The following is a 21,536-nucleotide window of genomic DNA, read 5'->3' on the forward strand; positions in this document are numbered from 1 at the left end:
ATTTAGATAGGTTTTCTTCTTCATTTATTTTTTTCATTAAATATGTCACCTCAGTATCTTTGTAAGGGGAATTTTAGTTGTTTTTTAATGTTTTTAAAATATATTTTAAATATCCTACAAATCATCAAATTAATAACAACATCCAGTTATTCTAATAGAGAGGTTTAATTATCAATATAGTTAAATTCATAACTAAATTTTATTAATTCATAAAATAATTTGCTTATTTTTTACTGAAATATAGTTAATATACAGTAATATTATATTATTTGCAGGTGTACCATATACAGATTCACAATTTTTAAAGATTATACTCCATTTATAGTTATTACAGAATATTTGCTATGTTCCCATGTTGTACAGTATATCCTTGTAGCTTACCTTATACCTAATAGTTTGCACATCTTAATCCCCTACCTTTATACTGCCCTTCCTCCCTTTCCTTTCTCTATGGATACGTACTAGTTTGTTCTCAATATGTGTGTGATTGCTTCTTTTTGTTATAAATTTCTAATTTGTTTTATTTTGTAGATTTCACATTTAAGTGGTATACAGTATATGTCTTTGACTTCTTTCACTAAAGCATAATGCTTTCTGAGTTCACTCATATTGCTGCTGCAAATGACAAAATTTTATTCTTTTTTTATGAATCAGTAGTATATATACAATCATTTATTCTTTATCCAATTGATGAACACTTAGATTGCTTCCATATCTTGACAATTGTAAATAACAGTGCTATGAACATTGGGGAGCATGCATGTTTTCAAATTAATGGTTTTATTTTATTAGGATATATACCTATGAGTGGAATGACTGAGTCAACTGATAGTTCTATTTTTAGTTTTTTTTGAGAAATCTCCTTACTATTTTTCATAGTGGCTGTACCAATTTACATTCTCCCAACAGTATGCATGTGTTCCCTTTTCTCCACATCCTTACCAACAGCTGTTGTTTGTATTATTTTTCATGATAGCCATTCTGGCCAGTATGAGCTGATCTCTCATTGTTTTGATTTGCATTTCTCTGCTAAATGAAGATGTTGCACATCTTTTCATGTGTTTCTTTCGAGAAAAGTTTGTTTAGTTTCTCTTTGGAAAAACATCTTGTCTGTTCTTCTGCCAATTTTCTAAATTGAGTTGTTTGTTGTGATATTGAGTTGTATGACCTGTTTATATGTTAGATATTAACCTCCTTTGGTAATACCCTTCACAATATTTTCTCCCAGTCCATATGTTGTCATTTCATTTTGTTGAAGATTTCCTTTGGTATGCAAAAGCTTTCACGTTTATTTAAGTCCCATTGTTTATTTTTGATTTTACTTCCTTTTTTGAGAGATAGATCTAAAAAATATTGCTAAAATGTATGTCAAAGCATTTTGTCTATGTTTTCCTCTGAGAGTTTTATAGTGTCTGGTCTTACACTTTTGATTTTTATCCACTTTGAGTTTTTGCATATGCTGTTAAAAATTTTCTAATTAAATTCTCCATATATAGCTGACCATTTTCCCAGCACCACTCATTTCTTTTTAATTTTGTTTTTATTTTTTTTAATTTATTGATTATAATTGGAGGCCAATTACTTTACAATATTTTAGTGGTTTTTGCATTATCAGATCAGATCAGATCAGTTGCTCAGTCATGTCCGACTCTTTGCGACCTCATGAATCAAAGCATGCCAGGCCTCCCTGTCCATCACCAACTCCTGGAGTTCACTAAGACTCAGGTTCATCCAGTCAGCGATGCCATCCAGCCATCTCATCCTCTGGAGTCCCCTTCTCCTCTTGCCCCCAATCCCTCCCAGCATCAGAGTCTTTTCCAATGAGTCAACTCTTCGCATCAGGTGGCCAGAGTACTGGAGTTTCAGCTTTAGCATCATTCCTTCCAAAGAAATCCCAGGGCTGATCTCCTTCAGAATGGACTGGTTGGATCTCCTTGCAGTCCAAGGGACTCTCAAGAGTCTTCTCCAACACCACAGTTCAAAAGCATCAATTCTTCGGCGCTCAGCCTTCTTCACAGTCCAACTCTCACATCCATACATGACCACAGGAAAAACCAAAGCCTTGACTAGACGAACCTTTGTTGGCAAAGTAATGTCTCTGCTTTTGAATATGCTATCTGTGTTGGTCATAACTTTCCTTCCAAGGAGTAAGCGACTTTTAATTTCATGGCTGCAGTCACCATCTGCAGTGATTTTGCAGCCCAGAAAAATAAAGTCTGACACTGTTTCCACTGTTTCCCCATCTACTTCCCATGAAGTGGTGGGACTGGATGCCATGATCTTCGTTTTCTGAATGTTAAGGTTTCAGCCAACTTTTTCACTCTCCACTTTCACTTTCATCAAGAGGCTTTTGAGTTCCTCTTCACTTTCTGCCATAAGGGTGGTGTCATCTGCATATCTGAGGTTATTGATATTTCTCCTGGCAATCTTGATTCCAGCTTGTGTTTCTTCCAGTCCAGCGTTTCTCATGATGTACTCTGCATATAAGTTAAATAAACAGGGTGACAATATACAGCCTTGACATACTCCTTTTCCTATTTGGAACCAGTCTGTTGTTCCATGTCCAGTTCTAACTGTTGCTTCCTGACCTGCATACAAATTTCTCAAGAAATACCAGGTGGTCTGGTATTCCCATCTCTTTCAGAATTTTCCACAGTTTCTTGTGATCCACACAGTCAAAGGCTTTGGCATAGTCAATAAAGCAGAAAGATATGCTTTTCTGGAACTCTCTTGCTTTTTCCATGATCCAGCGGATGTTGGCAATTTGATCTCTGGGTCCTCTGCCTTTTCTAAAACCAACTTGAACGTCAGGAGGTTCACGGTTCACATGTTGCTGAAGCCTGGCTTGGAGAATTTTGAGCATTACTTTACTAGCGTGTGAGATGAGTGCAATTGTGCGGTAGTTTGAGCATTCTTTGGCATTGCCGTTCTTTGGGATTGGAATGAGAACTGACCTTTTTCAGTCCTGTGGCCACTGCTGAGTTTTCCAAATTTGCTGGCATATTGTGTGCAGCACTTTCACAGCATCATCTTTCAGGATTTGGAATAGTTCAACTGAAATTCCATCACCTCCACTAGCTTTGTTCGTAGTGATGCTTTCTAAGGCCCACTTGACTTCACATTCCAGGATGTCTGGCTTTAGGTCAGTGATCACACCATCATGATTATCTGTGTCGTGAAGATCTTTTTTGTACAGTTCTTTTCTGTATTCCTGCCATCTCTTCTTAATATCTTCTGCTTCTGTTAGGTCCATACCATTTCTGTCCTTTATCAAGCTCATCTTTGCATGAAATGTTCCTTTGGTATCTCTGATTTTCTTGAAGAGATCCCTAATCTTTCCCATTCTTTTGTTTTCCTCTATTTCTTTGCATTGATCGCTGAAGAAGGCTTTCTTGCTCTTCTTTGAAACTCTGCATTCAAATGCTTATATCTTTCCTTTTCTCCTTTGCTTTTTGCTTCTCTTGTTTTCACAGCTATTTGTAAGGCCTCCTCAGACAGCCATTTTGTTTTTTTTGCATTTCTTTTCTATGGGAATGGTCTTGATCCCTGTCTCCTGTACAGTGTCATGAACCTCATTCCATAGTTCATCAGGCACTCTATGTATCAGATATAGTCCCTTAAATTTATTTCTCACTTCCACTGTATAATCCTAAGGGATTTGATTTAGGTCATACCTGAATGGTCTAGTGGTTTTCCCTACTTTCTTCAATTTAAGTCTGAATTTGGCAATAAGGAGTTCATGGTCTGAGCCACAGTCAGCTCTGGTCTTGTTTTTGCTGACTGTATAGAGCTTCTCCATCTTTGGCTGCAAAGAATATAATCAATCTGATTTCAGTGTCAACCATCTGGTAATGTCCATTATAGAGTCTTCTCTTGTGTTGTTGGAAGAGGGTGTTTGTTATGACCAGTGCATTTTCTTGGCAAAACTCTATTAGTCTTTGCCCTGCTTCATTCCGTATTCCAAGGCCAACTCTGCCTGTTACTCGAGGTGTTTCTTGACTTCCTACTTTTGCATTCCAGTCTCCTGTAATGAAAAGGACATCTTTCTTGGGTGTTAGTTCTAAAAGGTCCTGTAGGTCTTCATAGAACAGTTCAACTTCAGCTTCTTCAGCATTACTGGTTGGGGCATAGACTTGGATTACTGTGATATTGAATGGTTTGCCTTGGAAACAAACAGATATCATTCTGTCGTTTTTGAGATTGCATCCAAGTACTGCATTTCAGACTCTTTTGTTGACCATGATGACCACTCCATTTCTTCTGACGGATTCCTGCCCACAGTAGTAGATATAATGGTCATCTGAGTTAAATTCACCCATTCCAGTCCATTTCAGTTCGCTGATTCCTAGAATGTCGACATTCACTCTTGCCATATCTTGTTTGACCACTTCCAATTTGCCTTGATTCATGGACCTGACATTCCAGGTTCCTATGCAATATTGCTCTTTACAGCATTGGACCTTGCTTCTATCACCAGTCACATTCACAGCTGGGTATTGTTTTTGCTTTGGCTCCATCCCTTCATTCTTCCTGGAGTTATTTCTCCACTGATCTCCAGTAGCATATTGGGCACCTACTGACCTGGTGAGTTTCTCTTTCAGTATCCTATCATTTTGTGTTTTCATACTGTTCATGGGGTTCTCAAGGCAAGAATACTGAAGTGATTTGCCATTCCCTTCTCCAGTGGACCACATTCTGTCAAATCTCTCCACCATGACCCGCCTGTCTTGGGTTGCCCCATGGGCATGGCTTAGTTTCATTGAGTTAGACAAGGGTGTGGTCCTAGTATAATTAGATTGACTAGTTTTCTGTGAGTATGGTTTCAGTGTGTTTGCCTTCTGATGACCTCTTGCAACACCTACCATCTTAGTTGGGTTTCTCTTACCTTGGGCGTGGAGTATCTCTTCACGGCTGCTCCAGCAAAGTGCAGCCATTGCTCCTTACCTTGGTCGAGGGATATCTCCTCACCGCTGCCCTTCCTGACCTTCAAAGTGGGATAGCTCCTCTAGGCCCTCCTGCGCCCACACAGCCATGGCTCCCTGGACGTGGGGTTGGTCCTTCCGGCCACCGACCCTGGCCTCAGTCGTGCAGTTGCTCCTCCCCACCGCCACCCTTGATCTCGGGCTTAGGGGCATGGGGTAGCTCCTCCCGGCCGCTGCCCCTGACCTCGGACGTGGGGTAACTCCTCTCATCGCAGCCCCTGGCCTCGGGCATGGGTTGCTTCTCCCAGCTGCCGCCCCTAGCCTCAGGCTTAGGGGCATGGGGTAGCTCCTCCCGGCTGCCGCCCCTGGCCTTGGATGCAGGGTAACTCCTCTTGGCCGCCCCCCCTGACCTCGGATGCAGGGTAGCTCCTCTCGGCCATTTCTGTGCCATCACAGTCTGGTACTCTCAGCCTCCACCCCTGACCTTGGACGTGGGGTAACTCCTCTTGGCCACCACCCTTCAGGCATGGGGTCCTCCCGGCTTCTGCCCCTGACCTCGGACATGGGGTGGCTCCTCTCAGCCATGCTATGGCGCACCTATCACAGCCGCCTGCGCTATGGTGCGCCTGTCACAGCCGCCTGCATTATATTGACATGAATCAACCATAGGTGTACATTTGTTCCCCATCCCATCCCTCAGAGTCATCCCAGTGCACCAGCCCTGAGCACCCTGTCTCATGCATGGAACCTAGTCTGGTGATCTATTTTACATATAATAATATACATGTTTCAATGCTATTCTCTCAAATCATCCCACCCTCACCTTCTCTCACAGAGTCCAAAAGTCTGTTCTTTACATCTGTGTCTCTTTTGCTGTCTCCCATATAGGATCATTGTTACCATCTTTCTAAATTCCATATATATGTGTTAATATACTGTACTGGTGTTTTTCTTTCTGACGTACTTCACTCTGCATAATAAGCTCCAGTTTCATCCACCTCATTCAAACTGATTCAAATGCTTTATTTTTAGTGGCTGAGTAATATTCCATTGTGTATATGTACCACAGCTTTCTTATCCATCTTATCCTAGATGTCGATGGACATCTAGGTTGCTTCCATGTCCTGGCTATTATAAGCAGTGCTGTGATGAACATTGGGGTACATGTGTCTCTTTCAATTCTGGTTTCCTCAATGTGTATGCCTAGCAGTGGGATTACTTCCCAGCACCACTTATTGAAGAGACTATCTTTTCTCCATTGTATTTCTTGTCACTTTTGTCATACATTAATTGATATAAGTCCATGAGTTTGTCTCTGAGCTTTATTTTGTTTCATTGATCTTTGTGTCTCTTTTTGTGCCAGTACTAAATTTTTAATGACTGTATCTTTGTCTTGTGATCTGAAGCCAGGGAGCATAATTCCACCAGCTCTGTTCTTTCTCAAAATTGTTTCCCTGTTTGGGTTCATTTGTGTTTCCATACAAATTTTAAAATTATTTGTTCTAGTTCTGTGAAAAATATCATTGATATTTTGATAGGGACTGCATTGAATCTGTAGATTGCCTTGGATAGTATGGTAATTTTAACAATATTAATTATTCCAATCCAAGAATATGGTATATCTTCCCATTGGTTCATGTCTTCTTCAATATTTACAAGTAATTTTTCTTTTCATCTTTGTTCAATAGTTCTCATATACTTAATAGAATTTTTTTATTTTAAAATAAAAATTATAGTGGTGTTTTCTAATATATTTAAAGCAGTAGTATACAGTTTAGTTTTACCCATGTACTGTGGGCTAATTGTATCCTCTCAAAGTTCATTCACTGAAGACCTAACACCCCATATCTTATTATGTGATTGTATTTGGAGACAGGGCTTTAAGAGGTGATTAAGAGAGGCTATTAGGAAATTCCCTAACCTGATATGACTGGTGTCTCTGTAAGAGGAGAGATAAAGTCAGAGGGAGATACTAAAGATGATCTTATGAAGAGGCAGAAACAGGGTGGACATCTCCAAACCAAGGAGAGAGGCCCCAGGAGAAACCAAATCTCCTAACACCTTGACATTGGACTTTTAGCCTCCAGAACTATGAGAAAATCTTTCTGTTGTTTAAGCTGTCCAATCTGTAGTGTTTTGTATGGCAACACTAGCACATTAATACAATAGGTTTTCTTGAGGGGTGCATGTTACTTCTTTTTACTCAGAGCATTTGTTTTCATTGGAGACAGCCTGGGAGAGCATGAGCTTTATATCCAAACAGATGTAAGTCAAAATCCCAACAAAGCTCTTTAAAGTGCCTGACTTGCTAAAACTTACTGAATTTCAATAAGCCCATTTATTAATGGGAATAATTGCAATTAAATGATTTTACAAATAGTGAACTAACTGAAATCATTAATTTCACTGACAGTTTTTTTAACATGGGAAAGACTTTGCTTACATTGGGAAATCTTTTGTTCTCCTCAAATAAAATGTTTACTTATTGTTAAGTTTTTTTTAAGAGACTAACTCTTGTTTATTTTACTATCTCTTGGTAATCTTAAGTAGTTCTAATTTATTCAAGGTTATCTATTTTAAAGATCCATGCTCTTTGTAAATTATAATGATTAAAACATCAAAACCTCAAAATACAATAACCGCTGTAAGTAAATAATACCACATACACTGATAACCTACAGGTATATATCATTTCCTTCTCCATTGGCACCCAACTCCAGTATTCTTGCCTGGAGAATCCTGTAGACAGAGGAGTCTGGTGGGCTGCTGTCCATGGGGTCACACAGAGTCGGACACGACTGAAGTGACTTAGCATATATCATTTATTTCTCAGGATTGGATATGACTCAAAGAAATGAAAAAATCATTAATTCCTTCATTTTATACTATTTAAATTTATACTAATTATATTACATTAAAAATTTAGTTTTCCTCAGTCATTCTAGCGATTATTAATGAGCTCAATTGCCACATGTGGCTAGTAGGTATTGTATTGATCTGTGAAGATATGGAATATTTCCATTATCTCAGAAAGTTTTATTAGATCCTGCTGCTAGTCATTAATAACTTCAATGAACCTATATAAGAAAGTTCAAAAAATTTAATAAGAAAAACAAGAGTTTTAAAAATGCCTTATTTCTGGCACTCAAATCCCAGAAAGGTTTTAAAGTGTTCATAAAATGATGATCCATGCTTAATTATGAGAATATTAAATATGCACAGTCTTCTGTATAAATAAGTATTACAAAGTAAAGTTTTCTTTTTTATAATAAAATTGAAAATATGTCAGTAAACTTGGCTTCATTTCTTTTTTGATAATCATGGAAGTAGATAATTAAATGATGCTTATTAAAACTCCCTCTAGCACTCAACATTTCAAAATAATGTGTTTCCCATCATTGGATATCAAAGAAAAGGAAAAGAAGAAATGAATAGTTAAGAGACCATTCAAATTAATTTATTCCATTAAAACAGCTATCTATGGATATCAGTTTTTATTGCATTGTGCAGCCTACAGGATTACAATGATATTAGAGAAATATCTCATCTAGTTCAAAGTAAATGAGAATGGATACTTAGGATAACCAGGAAGAATCTTTGCTCAAAATAAGTGTTTTGCAAAGCTGTTTCTTTTCATTTTTTAACTGACACCTAAAAAGTAATATGATAAAACAAGTCAAAACTGGTTTTCTAGGACTATAATAATCATACATTAGATTTAGGTATGGAAAACATTTAGAATATTTTATTAATAAGTATAATTATTTAGTAATATAAATTAATTTTTGACCTATCAGTTTTTTAAATAAATATTTTATATGTTGACTTATGGAAAATTTGAACAGAAAGTAAAAGGAGCTCCCAGATCCTCTTCACTCTTCCACCCAAGTTTTCATTATTATTAACAAATTGCATTAATATGGTCAATTTAATATGGTACATATGTTATTATTGATAAGCCAATATTGATACATTTACTAGCTAAAATCCACAGTTTACATTAAGACTCTCTTCATGTGGTGCATTCTGTGGGTTTTGACAAATTTGGAATGACACGTATCAAATATCACAGTATATACAGAATATTTTTATCGCCTAAAAATCACCTAGGCTCTACCTACTCATCCCTCTGTCCTTCCCTCTGCCTCCCCTACAATCACTGATTTTTTTTATTTTACTATCTATAGTTTTTTCCTTCTCCAGAATGTTGTATACTTAGCATTACATGGTATGCAGTCTTTCAGACTGGCTTCTTTCACCTTGCAATATTTATTTAAGTTCCTCCATGCCTTTATGTGGCTGCATAGTTCATTTTTAATTCATTTTACTTACTTTTTAAAATTTGTTTTTGGATGTCTATCAGAGTTTATAATTATATTTTGAAATAATTGAAGACATTTAAAAAATGCTGTAGAAAGCATTCATATGCTCTTCACTGAGCTTCCCTGATATTAATTCTAACCAGAGTACAATTATCAAAATTAAAAAATTAACCTTTGTACAATACTAATTTTTGAATTACACATTGAATGCAGTTTTGTCTGTTTTCCCATTAATGTCCTTTCTTGGTTCAAATAAATAATCCTCTTGAATCTGGCATACAACCTGGGGTTCAATAAAAAAAAGGAAAAGTGAAAGTTGCTCAGTCCTGTGTGACTATTTTCAACCCCATGGACTGTACAGTCCATGGAATTCTCCAGGCCAGAATACTGGAATGGATGGGTAGCCTTTCCCTTCTCCAGGCAATCTTCCCAAACCAGGGATCAAACCCAGGTCTCCTGCATTGCAGACAGATTCTTTACCAGCTAAGCTACAAAGGAAGCCCTCAATCAAGAAAGAGAACCTTAAACACATAGGGAGAGTAGAGTGGCAATTAACTTTTTTTCTGTCCTTAGATGCTAATCCAAACATGTTTTGTGTTCAAGAAACGGAACCTTAAACACAAAAATGTTTGAGTTAGCATCTAAAGACAGAAAATAAGTTAATTGCCACTCTCCCTATGAAGAGAGGAAATAAGAAATAAGCAAACCAAACTGATAAGAAGGCTTGAAAATTGTAAACTCAATATTTTATCAGAATGAGTGAGATAGGGCAGGTCTATGTTTGCTGGAAATAAATTTTGATTGATAAAGTACAGAAACTGACCATAAGAAGTAGATTTTCATTTACATATATATGTGTGTGTGTGTGTGTGTGTGTGTGTTTCAAGTCAACTATTAAAAATATTAAGCAACATTTTTCCACTCTTTTTTTCCCTTAATTATATGAAAAAAATTAGTTTTAGAAACGTTACAAACCAAAGAAGTGTTCATCTTTTTAGATGTGATTTTCATTAGAGTGGTGATGAGAAGGGTGACATTTTCACAACCTCTCCTACCATCCTAGGAGAGTCCATCAAAACAATTCAAGATGAAGGCATGTTGTTTAAAAAAAGAGATTTGTGTGAATGCTTCAAACTCTTTAAAAATACTAATCACATTCATCTGACTTTATAGTTTTCAAGTAACACAGGATAAGTAGTTTTTATATTAATTTAACAGTGTTAAGAAATGCTTTATCTTCTGTTTAAAACCATTTCTTCCCCAATTTTTGCTCACATCAGTAAATTGCATCAATTACCCAGTTGCTCAAACCAGTAATAGAGTGGTCATTCTTGATTCCTCTCTTCCTCTATATTATTCATCTACTGACGTACATTAAATCTTCAGCAAGTAGAAACTCCGTATATATTAGTTCTGTTCTCCTATCTTTATTGGCACTGCTACCTCTCCCCAATCCAAACCATTACTCTTCCTCACATGGACTAGTGGAATAACTCCTTCTCTTTCCATCTTACCCCTGACTCCTTTCTAAATTGAATCTTACAGTAGTGACAGTGTCCTGTTAAAAATATAAATTGGTCAAATTACTCCCTTGATTAAATGCATTACAGAGTCCTGATTAAATGAAATAAATATTGATTCCTTTCAATACCTATTGTGACTATCCATAGGTCCCACATCCATCACTAGTGTTCACACTCAAGCTTCCCTGTTTCTGATCATTTCTTGAACACATCATTTTATTTTTTTCTCAGTTTTGCTAAGAAGTACATTTTTTAAAAAACACTCTCAGTGCAAATGTGTCCTGTTTGGTTAAACAAAACCCAAATTAAAAACCTATATCTCTGTTTACGAGACTGCAAAAGAGACACTGATGTATAGAACAGTCTTATGGACTCTGTGGGAGACGGAGAGGGTGGGAAGATTTGAGAGAATGGCCTTGAAACATGTAAAATATCATGTATGAAACGAGTTGCCAGTCCAGGTTCGATGCACGATACTGGATGCTTGGGGCTAGTGCACTGGGACGACCCAGAGGGATGGTATGGGGAGGGAGGTGGGAGGAAGGTTCAGGATGGGGAACACATGTATACCTGTGGCGGATTCATTTTGATATTTGGCAAAACTAATACAATTATGTAAAGTTTAAAAATAAAATAAAATTAAAAAAATAAAGTAACTTTGGAAAAAAAAAAAAACCTATATCTCATGTTACACATACATTCTTTAACTGAATATTTTCCAAACAACAAAATTCAGCAATCATTCACAATAGAACATATCTTATTTTACTTTAAATTACTTCCTAAGGTGCTTTATTAAAGAATGTATCCAAGGAACTTTAAACAGTAAAATTTTGAAAAACAAAAAAGACAATTTATTTTATAGTATCAGCCACTCAATTATATTTTAGTCTATCAATGAAATAAAATTATCTAATTTATTCTGCTATAAATTTCAGTTCTGAGTGTGAACAAAAAATAAACATTTTCAGTACTAGTCAAAGTTTATAGAAAATAATGAATTGTCTTTTTCTATCTTTATTAATATTTCAAACCAGGAATGTCTTTTGTCAATAGCCTGGGAGCCATCTCCTTGAAACGAAAACATCAAGAAAGACAGTGTCTTACCTCCCAATCTTTATTGAAGGCTAAGAGCCTAACTTACACAAGCAACCATTAGCAAACACAGGTGGCCTGAGTCTATTGGCCATACTCCTCCCTAAGGCTCCCAATAATTTTTCTTACATGTCACATGGGGTGACATGTAAGGTCACCCCAACATGTAAAACCTTTTTCTTTTGTTTTAGCAATTTATTCTCTCCCCCTTTCACAGTAGTCTTCAGTAAAGTCTTCCTTTTCTCTTTATCTGGAAAAATTTCTCTGATTGTTTGTTTATTTAGATATTTGTTGAAAGTATCATTTCATTCATATATACGAATCAGATCAAAACAATGAACTGAAAGGATATATCCTTATTGTGTTTCACTAAATTTTTGATGTGTGCCTTTTCTTTGGTAAAAATTATAAAAGACACCATCCAAGCCAAATTCATAAAAGGGACACAGCTTACAATATTCTCTTTGCACAAAATTTCTTTCATGATTCAAATGAAAAATTTTCCACTTTGTTATACATCTTCAAACAGTCTCAAACAGAATAATTTAATTCTTATTTGGAAAGTGGCCCTAGTTGGGAAAGCTCTAAAATTTGAAGACTACATATTTAACATTATTGACAAAGTGTGAAAGTGTCAGTTGCTCAGCCATGTCCAGCGTTTTACGACCCCATGGATTGTAGCCTGCCAGGCTCTTCTGTCCATGGGGATTCCCCAGGCAAGAATACTGGAATGGGTTGCCATGTCTGCCTCCTGGGGATCTTCCCGAACCAGGGGTCAAACCTGTGTCTCTTATGTCTCCTGAAGTGGCAGGGCAGCTTCTTTACCACTAGCACCACCTGGGAGCCTTCCAACAACTTTCTATTATTTTTCAAGTAAGAATATTTGTCTTATTATTATTAGAGCAAAGAGGCCACATTCACACACACAAAAAAAGTGTTTAGAATTCCACACATTTCATTGTTGTATACTGATTTCTTATGTGTTACCTATCATTAGATAGAGCAGAAAACATGCATGCAGTTTTATTTTAGTCAGAATCTATTAAAAAATTCAGTCTTTCAAAAATGTTAGATGCTTTCAAGAGAGAAGAAAAACTAAAGAGCAATTAAGGATAATTGACATCTCATTGTCTTTAAAAGGCATCTTTTCTGAAGAGTTAAGGAGCATAAAACCTTGCAATTGTGACTGCAAAAAGCAAATACCTACACAGGAAATGTGAAACACTTGGCTAAACTTCTAAATATTGCTAACTATGTCAAATAATTGCAAGAGGGAAAGAGTGGTTAGACTAGTATGAATAGAACCTTTAGTATAGTCTAAACAGCCTGGAAAATCACTGTAGATGGTGACTGCAGCCATGAAATTAAAAGATGTTTACTCCTTGGAAGGAAAGTTATGACCAACTTAGATAGCATATTCAAAAGCAGAGACATTACTTTGCCAACAAAGGTTCGTCTAGTCAAAGCCATGGTTTTTCCAGTGGTCATGTATGGATGTGAGAGTTGGACTGTTAAGAAGGCTGAGTGCTGAAGAATTGATGCTTTTGAACTGTGGTGTTGGAGAAGACTCTTGAGAGTCCCTTGGACTGCAAGGAGATCCAACCAGTCCATTCTGAAGGAGATCAGCCCTGGGATTTCTTTGGAAGGAATGATGCTAAAGCTGAAACTCCAGTACTTGGCCACCTCATGCGAAGAGTTGACTCATTGGAAAAGACTCTGATGCTGGGAGGTATTGGGGGCAGAAGGAGAAAGGGACGACAGGGAATGAGATGGCTGGATGGCATCGCTGACTCAATGGACGTGAGTCTGAGTGAACTCAGGGAGTTGGTGATGGACAGGGAGGCCTGGCATGCTGCGATTCATGAGGTCGCAAAGAGTCAGACACGACTGAGCGACTGAACTGAACTGAAACAGCCTGGAAAAGTTTTACCCAACTATTTGGATAAGAAGGCCAACACATTCATCTTAGGTCCCTTATATTGACCTGTTCTACTCTAGATTTATGCCCTATTTAGCATAATCTTTCATACACCTTTCATAAAAACTGTTGCCTGTACATAAAGGGAAAATTCTCTTTCCCACTGGTCTCAGAGAAGTTAAAGAAAGAAAACAAGTGGGAAATTAATTTTTTATAAGCATTTATAAGATGAAATAATGTCATCAATTCATTTTAACAGTTGAGTAAAGCAGGGACTTGGCATAAATTATGATTACCACAAACCCTCAGTGACCAAACACAGTTTCCCCCATAGGACTACTGTCTTGCTATTCTCACCCTTTTCTGACTGATATACCCATCACTAGGGCTTCCCTGGTGGCTCAGAGGTTAAAGCATCTGCCTGCAATGTGGGAGACCTGGGTTCGATCCCTGGGTCAGGAAGATTCTCTGGAGAAGGAAATGGCAACCCACTCCAGTATTTTTGCCTGGAGAATCCCGTGGAGGAGGAGCCTCGTGGGCTACAGTCCATGTGGTCCCAAAGAGTCGGACACGACTGTGCAACTTCACTTTCACTTTTCACTTTCAGGGAAAAGATCCAAGCTAGGGAGAAAAATGAAACTTATTATTTAGTAAACAATTGTGTCAAAATCACATTCATTGCTTGGTTGGGATTCAAATAATTGTCTATTTTAACAATGTTGATTCATTCATCAAGTAAAATTGTCATTGTCTCAGAAGAAATAAAAGAAATGCTTGAATATATATGTTAAGAAAATGCCATAATGAGTATAGGTTGACCATAGATAGACCTTTTGAAAACATGGTTACAACAGTCATTAGTGTTGATAAATTTTTGAAAATGTCGGTCAGATAAAGATTTTCTGGGGGGAAGTTTTTTAACATGTGGAGAAAAAAGAAACATCAGAGCTAGGAAGATGTGTCTAGCAAAGTAAGCACAAATGCAAATAGGAAAAATATCAGTGCTCGTTTTATATTTAACCCAGATCTATTTGTTTTCATTTGATGTTCATTCACAGCTAATTCTCCTCTCATCATTCATGTCAATTTTCCCTCTTTTTTCTAATTTACAAAAGAGCTACAGGGATATACTTAGACAGGACAACATCCTGTTTCAGAGAATTAAAAGTGATTAAGGTAGTAATGGCTTAAGTGTCTATAAGGATATTGAGCCAAAGGAATTTGCTTCAACAAATTTGTGCAAAATTGAATTTTAAATTTCATATAAACTCACAACTATAAATATGGTTAATATAATACCTGCAAGATAAGTCAGATAAATTTACTACTTTACAAATCCCTACATTTTATTTTTCATATGTTTTCTCTCCTCCTACATATATTCTTTCTTCTCAACTTATATTTAAGGTGATAAAAATGAAAAGATAATAACAATGTCACCTATTATGGCATATACATGAAACAAATACTCTGGACCAATGGCTGAAAATAAGGCAGTAAAGGAATAAATAATATAGTTTTAAGTAGGGCTTTAAAGGAATATATAATATAGTTTTTAGTTCACAAATTTTTAGGAAAATCAAAGAGATAAAAAAAAAATTTAATAGAGAAATAAAAACCCCTCCTTTTCTACAATATGCATCAAAGGATTTCTTTCCAATAATGTTCCATAATGCATAAAATGGTAAGGTTTGAAAAGTTGTAGAAGGAGAATTAGCATAACTTAGAGCAGTCAGCTAAACCAATTTGTCCTTGAGGAATAATCTTCAGCAGCTATTTTATCCAATTACTGAACAATTGACAGATATCACAAAACTTCCAGTTGTAACTATTGTAGCAAAGGGCACTAAGTGCTTATAACTGGCTTCAATGGGGGATTCAAGTGACAGAAAAAGAAAAAAAAAGTGAATTTAATATTGTTAAAGTTTGATGTATATGACAAAATATGAGAACAATTTTCATGGATTGAAAAACAACGGAAGGAAACGATTAATAGACTTTTGCTATATATCCTCATCCAGTTATAGACCTAGATACATTATCTAGATCTAGGCCTATATAGAGAGGATTTACCATATGTGTGTATATATATATATATATATATATATATATATATATATATATATAAAGAGAGAGAGAGAGATGTGTTAGCATGCATATATCATGTAGCATAGAAGAAAATCTCTAATGATAGGTAACACATTTTGAGTGTGGCAGTTTTTCATCCAAAGTCTTTTCAAAGGTCCTTTTGCACACTTTCTATTATCAAAGTGTGGAAAACAAAATATTTCTTTTAATTAAAAAAATCAACATTTTATGATATTAAAAAGAGGAGGGGAAGGTGCTTTTTTATTTTCTTTAAGGAAATGGAGACTCATTTTTGCATGGCATGGAGAGGCCTGTCACCATGCTACCACCCTCACAGTCCTTTTCTACAGAACTCTGCTCTTAGTCTACAGCCACCACCTGAGAAAGTATCCCTAAGAAATAAGTCCTTGCCCTTTCTATAAGTGAGCAAGTTGAATAAATCAAGATTACATAGTCTACCTTTGGATAACCAAGCCTTGTCTAGGTAATGGTTAATGGTGATGCTTAGTGTAGAAAGACATTTTCAGTCAGTGACTTAGAATCTTTCAGTCAAACATATACTTTCAGGATTTAGAATTAGAAAATATTTTCAGAAAACCATGCCATTTTGTTAACAATAAGTAAAAGGAGTTGAAATAATTTACAGAAATTGGTCATGTATTACCATAGTTCACAAGATACTTAAACATACAAGTAACTAAGAGCTATCAATTAACCAGAAACCTACAGACAGGAACATATCTCCTGAATAAAATATTTTTTTTTTATTTTAATCACTTTGTAGAGTTTTTAAAAGCATAATGTCAAATTTCTAACTTCAGAGATTTGGGGGTCCATTGACATGGAGTGTAACTTGATCATCATGGCCTTTACAATCTCCTAAATTAACAGAGTTGGTGATGGACAGGGAGGCCTGGTGTGCTGCAATTCATGGGGTCGGACACGACTGACTGAACTGAACTGAAATTAATTCTAATGCCCAGGCAAGGCTGAAAAAACCTGGCGTAAAGAGCTATGATTGTCTGGTTGCAGCAAGAGAAGTATAAGTACTAATAGTAATGATATTTAGAGTTGCATTGGACTTTTCCAGTTCAAATTTCTCTGAGACCTGCTTGGGATTTGGGAGATACTCACCATCTATGGAGTCACACAGAGTTGGACACGACTGAAGAGACTTAGCAGCAGCAGCAGCAGCAGCACATTTCTTAGTGGTACTTTTATATTCTATTTGTAAGCCCTGGATGGTGTGAAAGAATAATTTTTTTTTTCCATGTAGAAGACAGAGACTTATTTGAATACCTAATCTATATTATACTATGCACTTTACATGAATTCACTAATTTCATTAAAAGAAGGAAAAAAAAAAGGCACAAGCAATTTATATCCTTGTTTTAAAGAATAGGAAGCAGGAAAGGGGAGGTAAAATACTTTCCCCAAATTCACACCAATAATAAACAAGTGGTAATATCAGGATTAAAATCTATGTACTCTAGCTTAAAATTTCATATAATTCTGAACTCAACTGATTTTCACAGGAAATCATTTAAATTAATAAAAAGAGTACTTTAAACACTGCTCACTCCACACACTGGAATAGACAACTGGGGATGAGTGTTTCCTATCTCCTCTCCACCCACCACTATCTTTAGGGCCTCAGAGAAGGCTCTTATGGAAAAGCAAAACAGAAACTAAACCCAAAACCCCCTGAGTTTCAGGACCACAGAAATACCTGGGCAAGTAGGCATTCCTCTTGAAAATCCTGTTTGTAAAGGTTAAAGACAAAGCAAAGACAAAAAACAAAGTTAAAAAAAAAAAAAAAAAGTCATCCCAGGCCTCTACTTTAAACCACTGAGAGGACAGACAGCTCCATGAGCTCCCTCCAGGTCTGCAGAACCTGGTTTGTGTCCCCAGCATTGTGGGATGGCACTGTGTTGGTAGGCTGGGGGTCTGGCCATGTGGCCAATGTGATGGATACCATTCAGGGTGTGTGCCACACCCCACTCACTCAGGGTCAAGCAGGGGTGCAGCTGGCCCTTCAGTTCCAAGCCCGTGGGCCTGGTGGCACATTTCTGTCCTCAAAGCAGTGGCCAGACAACTTTCCTCCCTGATCTGTGGCTGTTTTCAAAGCCTCTGAGAATCATTCTTTTCTGCTCCTTCAGGATGCTCTCTTAAACCAACCTGGCAACTACAGGACTTCTATGAATAGGACTTTGTTGTTGTTGTTGTTTAGTGGTTGTATCTGACTTTTTGGGATCCCACAGACTGTAGCCCACCAGGTTCCTCTTTCCAAGGCAAGGAGACTGGAGTGGGTTTTCATTTCCTTCCAACTCAGGGATTGAAACTGTCTCCTGAATTGGCAGATAAATTCTTACTCAGTCCTTACTATCTCACTTTGCTGAGAGGCGGGGAGAGGACTTCTTCCTCTGGACAGCACTATCTAGGTAGGGAAGTGAGGGTGAGGAGATTGCATAGCTGTTTTAGCTAAGGGACACAAGATGGACATCCCCAGGTCCAGCCAGGCTGTCAAAATAACAGTGTAGGATTGGTAATGTTGAATCCAGCATTCATTTTTACTTTGTGGATGCTAATGTTATAGAGTTAACTGTTGTACATAGTCTGTTTTCTATTTTTTATGCATCATTGCATAATTCTTGATGGTAATAAACTTGAATAATCAGATTTCTTAAAAAAAACTGTTCACTTCAAAATATGCTTCTGTTACAGAACGGCACAAGAAAATTTTATTTTATTTCATTTGATACACACGTGTTGAGTGCTTTGTGCTCAACAACGATTGATAGGCACTGTGGATACAGTGGAGCATGAGAACTCACTGCGCCCATAATTAAAGAAGCTCTCAGGATTTGATCAGTTACTTTTAAATTTAAGCTAAGTTGAAAATGCATGCCTACTATTGTTTGGACAGGCACTCTTGAACAAACACTTTCAATACATTATCATAAGAATGTTATATATTGAAGTTTTAGAGCAACAATTTAGGCAGATATTAGAAACCCTTTGGTAAAATGAGAAAAGTTGATTTTATAGAGAATAATTTACCCATTTCTGTGTGGATAATGGGCTTACCTTGGACTGCAAGTGGATAAAACCAGTCAATCCTAAAGGAAATACATTTTGAATATTCATTGGAAGGACTGATGTTGAAGCTGACGCTCCAGTCCTTTGGCCACCTGACACAAAGAACTGACTCACTGGGAAAAAAACCCTGATGATGGGAAAGACTGAAGGAAGGAAGAGAAGAGGACAACAGAGGATGAAATTATTGGATGGCATCACCAACTTGAAGGACATGAGTTTGAACAAGCTCTGGGAAATGGTGAAGGAGAGGGAAGCCTGGCATGCTGAAGTTTATGGGGTCACAAAGAATCAGACACAACTGAGCTGAACTGAATGGGCTTCTCAGATGGTGCTAGTCATAAAGAACCTCCCTGCCAAAGCAGAAGACATAAGAGATGTGGGTTCAGTCTCTGGGTGGGGAAAATCCCCTGAAGGAGAGCATGGAGACTCACACCAGTATTCTTGCCTGAAAAATTGCATGGACATAGGATCCTGTTGGCTACAGTCCATAAGGTGGCCCAGGTGGCCCTTGTGGTAAAGAACCCACCTGTCAATGCAGGAGATCCAGGTTTAACCCCTGTTTTTGGAAGATTCCTCGGGAGGAGGAAATAGCAACCCGATCCAGTACTCTTGCCTAGAGAATCCCATGGACAGAGGAGCCTGGCGAGCTATGTTCCATAGGGTTGCAAAGAGTCTGATAAGACTAAAACAACTTAGCACACACACAGATGCAGATAATAAAGACACCAAGATTTAAATTCATCTCTTACTGTCAAGACTTTACTCTTTTCATGTCTTCCATTAACTCATTGCTACTGAGACCAAAAGAAAAAAACAAATCTATCAGTCAATCAAATAAAATACTGATAATTTTTTAATATGTATCTAATGTTTAAAGCCTTTGACTGTGTGGATCACAATAAACTGTGGAAAATTCTGAAAGAGATGGGAATACCAGACCACCTGACCTGCCTCTTGAGAAACCTGTATGCAAGTCAGGAAGCAAAAATTAGAACTGGACGTGAAACAAGAGACTGGTTCCAAATAGGAAAAGGAGTACATCAAGGCTGTATATTGTCACCCTGCTTATTTAACTTATATGCAGAGTACATAATGAGAAACGCTGGGCTGGAGGAAGCACAAGCTGGAATCAAGATTGCCAGGAGAAATATCAGTAACTTCAGATATCAGATGACACCACCATTATGGCAGAAAGTGAAGAAGAACTAAAAAGCCTCTTGATGAAAGTGAAAGAGGAGAGTGAAAAAGTTGGCTTAAAGCTCAACATTCAGAAACTAAGATCATGGCATCCAGTCCCATCACTTCATGGGAAATAGATGGGGAAACAGTGGGAACAGTGGCTGACTTTATTTTTCTGGACTCCAAAATCACTGCAGATGGTGATTGCAGCCATGAAATTAAAAGACACTGATTCCTTGGAAGGAAAGTTATGACCAACCTAGATAGCATATTCAAAAGCAGAGACATCACGTTGCCAACAAAGGTCCATCTAGTCAAGGCTATCGTTTTTCCTGTGGTTATGTATGGATGTGACAGTTGGACTGTGAAGAAGGCTGAGTGCCGAAGAATTGATGCTTTTGAACTGTGGTGTTGGAGAAGACTCTTGAGAGTCCCTTGGACTGCAAGGAGATCCAACCAGTCCATTCTGAAGAAGATCAGCCCTGGGATTCCTTTGGAAGGAATGATGCTAAAGCTGAAACTCCAGTACTTTGGCCACCTCATGCAAAGAGTTGACTCATTGGAAAAGACTCTGATGCTGGGAGGGACTGGGGGCAAGAGGAGAAGGGGACGACAGAGAATGAGATGGCTGAATGGCATCACTGACTCGATGGACGTGAGTCTGAGTGAACTCCGGGAGATGATGATGGACAGGAAGGCCTGGCGTGCTGTGATTCATGGGGTCACAAAGAGTCGGACACGAATGAGCGACTGAACTGAACTGAACTGATGTCTTTTCCAGTGGTCATGCATGGATGTGAAAGTTGAGCTATAAAGCTGAGTGCCAAAGAATTGATGCTTTTGAACTGCGGTGTTGGAAAAGACTCTTGATAGTCTCCTGGACTGCAAGGAGATCCAACCAGTCCACCCTAAAGGAGATCAGTCCAGGGTGTTCATTGGAAGGACTGATGTGGTAGCTGAAACTCCAGTACTCTGGCCACCTCATGCGAAGAGTTGACTCATTGGAAAAGACTCTGATGCTGGGAGGGATTGGGGGCAGGAGGAGAAAAGGACGGCAGAGGATGAGATGGTTGGATGGCATCACCGACTCAATGGACATGGGTTTGGCTGGACTCCGGGAGTTGGTGATGGACAAGGAGGCCTGGCATGCTGAGGTTCATGGGTCCCAAAGAGTTGGGTACGACTGAGCAACTGAACTGAACTGAATGTTTACCATTATATCAGAAGCAGTATTAGGTTTATTTCACTGTTATAGCAAATGACCAAAAACTTTGTGGCTTAGAAACACCTTAGGCTTATTATCTTACAGTTCTAGACCTCATAAGTCCAAAATGGGTCTTACGGGGCTAAAGTCAAAGTGTTAGGAATGCTCTGTGCCTTTTAGAGGCTC

The sequence above is a fragment of the Bubalus bubalis genome, chromosome 2 (genome assembly GCF_019923935.1).
Source record: "Bubalus bubalis isolate 160015118507 breed Murrah chromosome 2, NDDB_SH_1, whole genome shotgun sequence".
In the NCBI taxonomy this organism is placed as follows: Eukaryota; Metazoa; Chordata; class Mammalia; order Artiodactyla; family Bovidae; genus Bubalus; species Bubalus bubalis.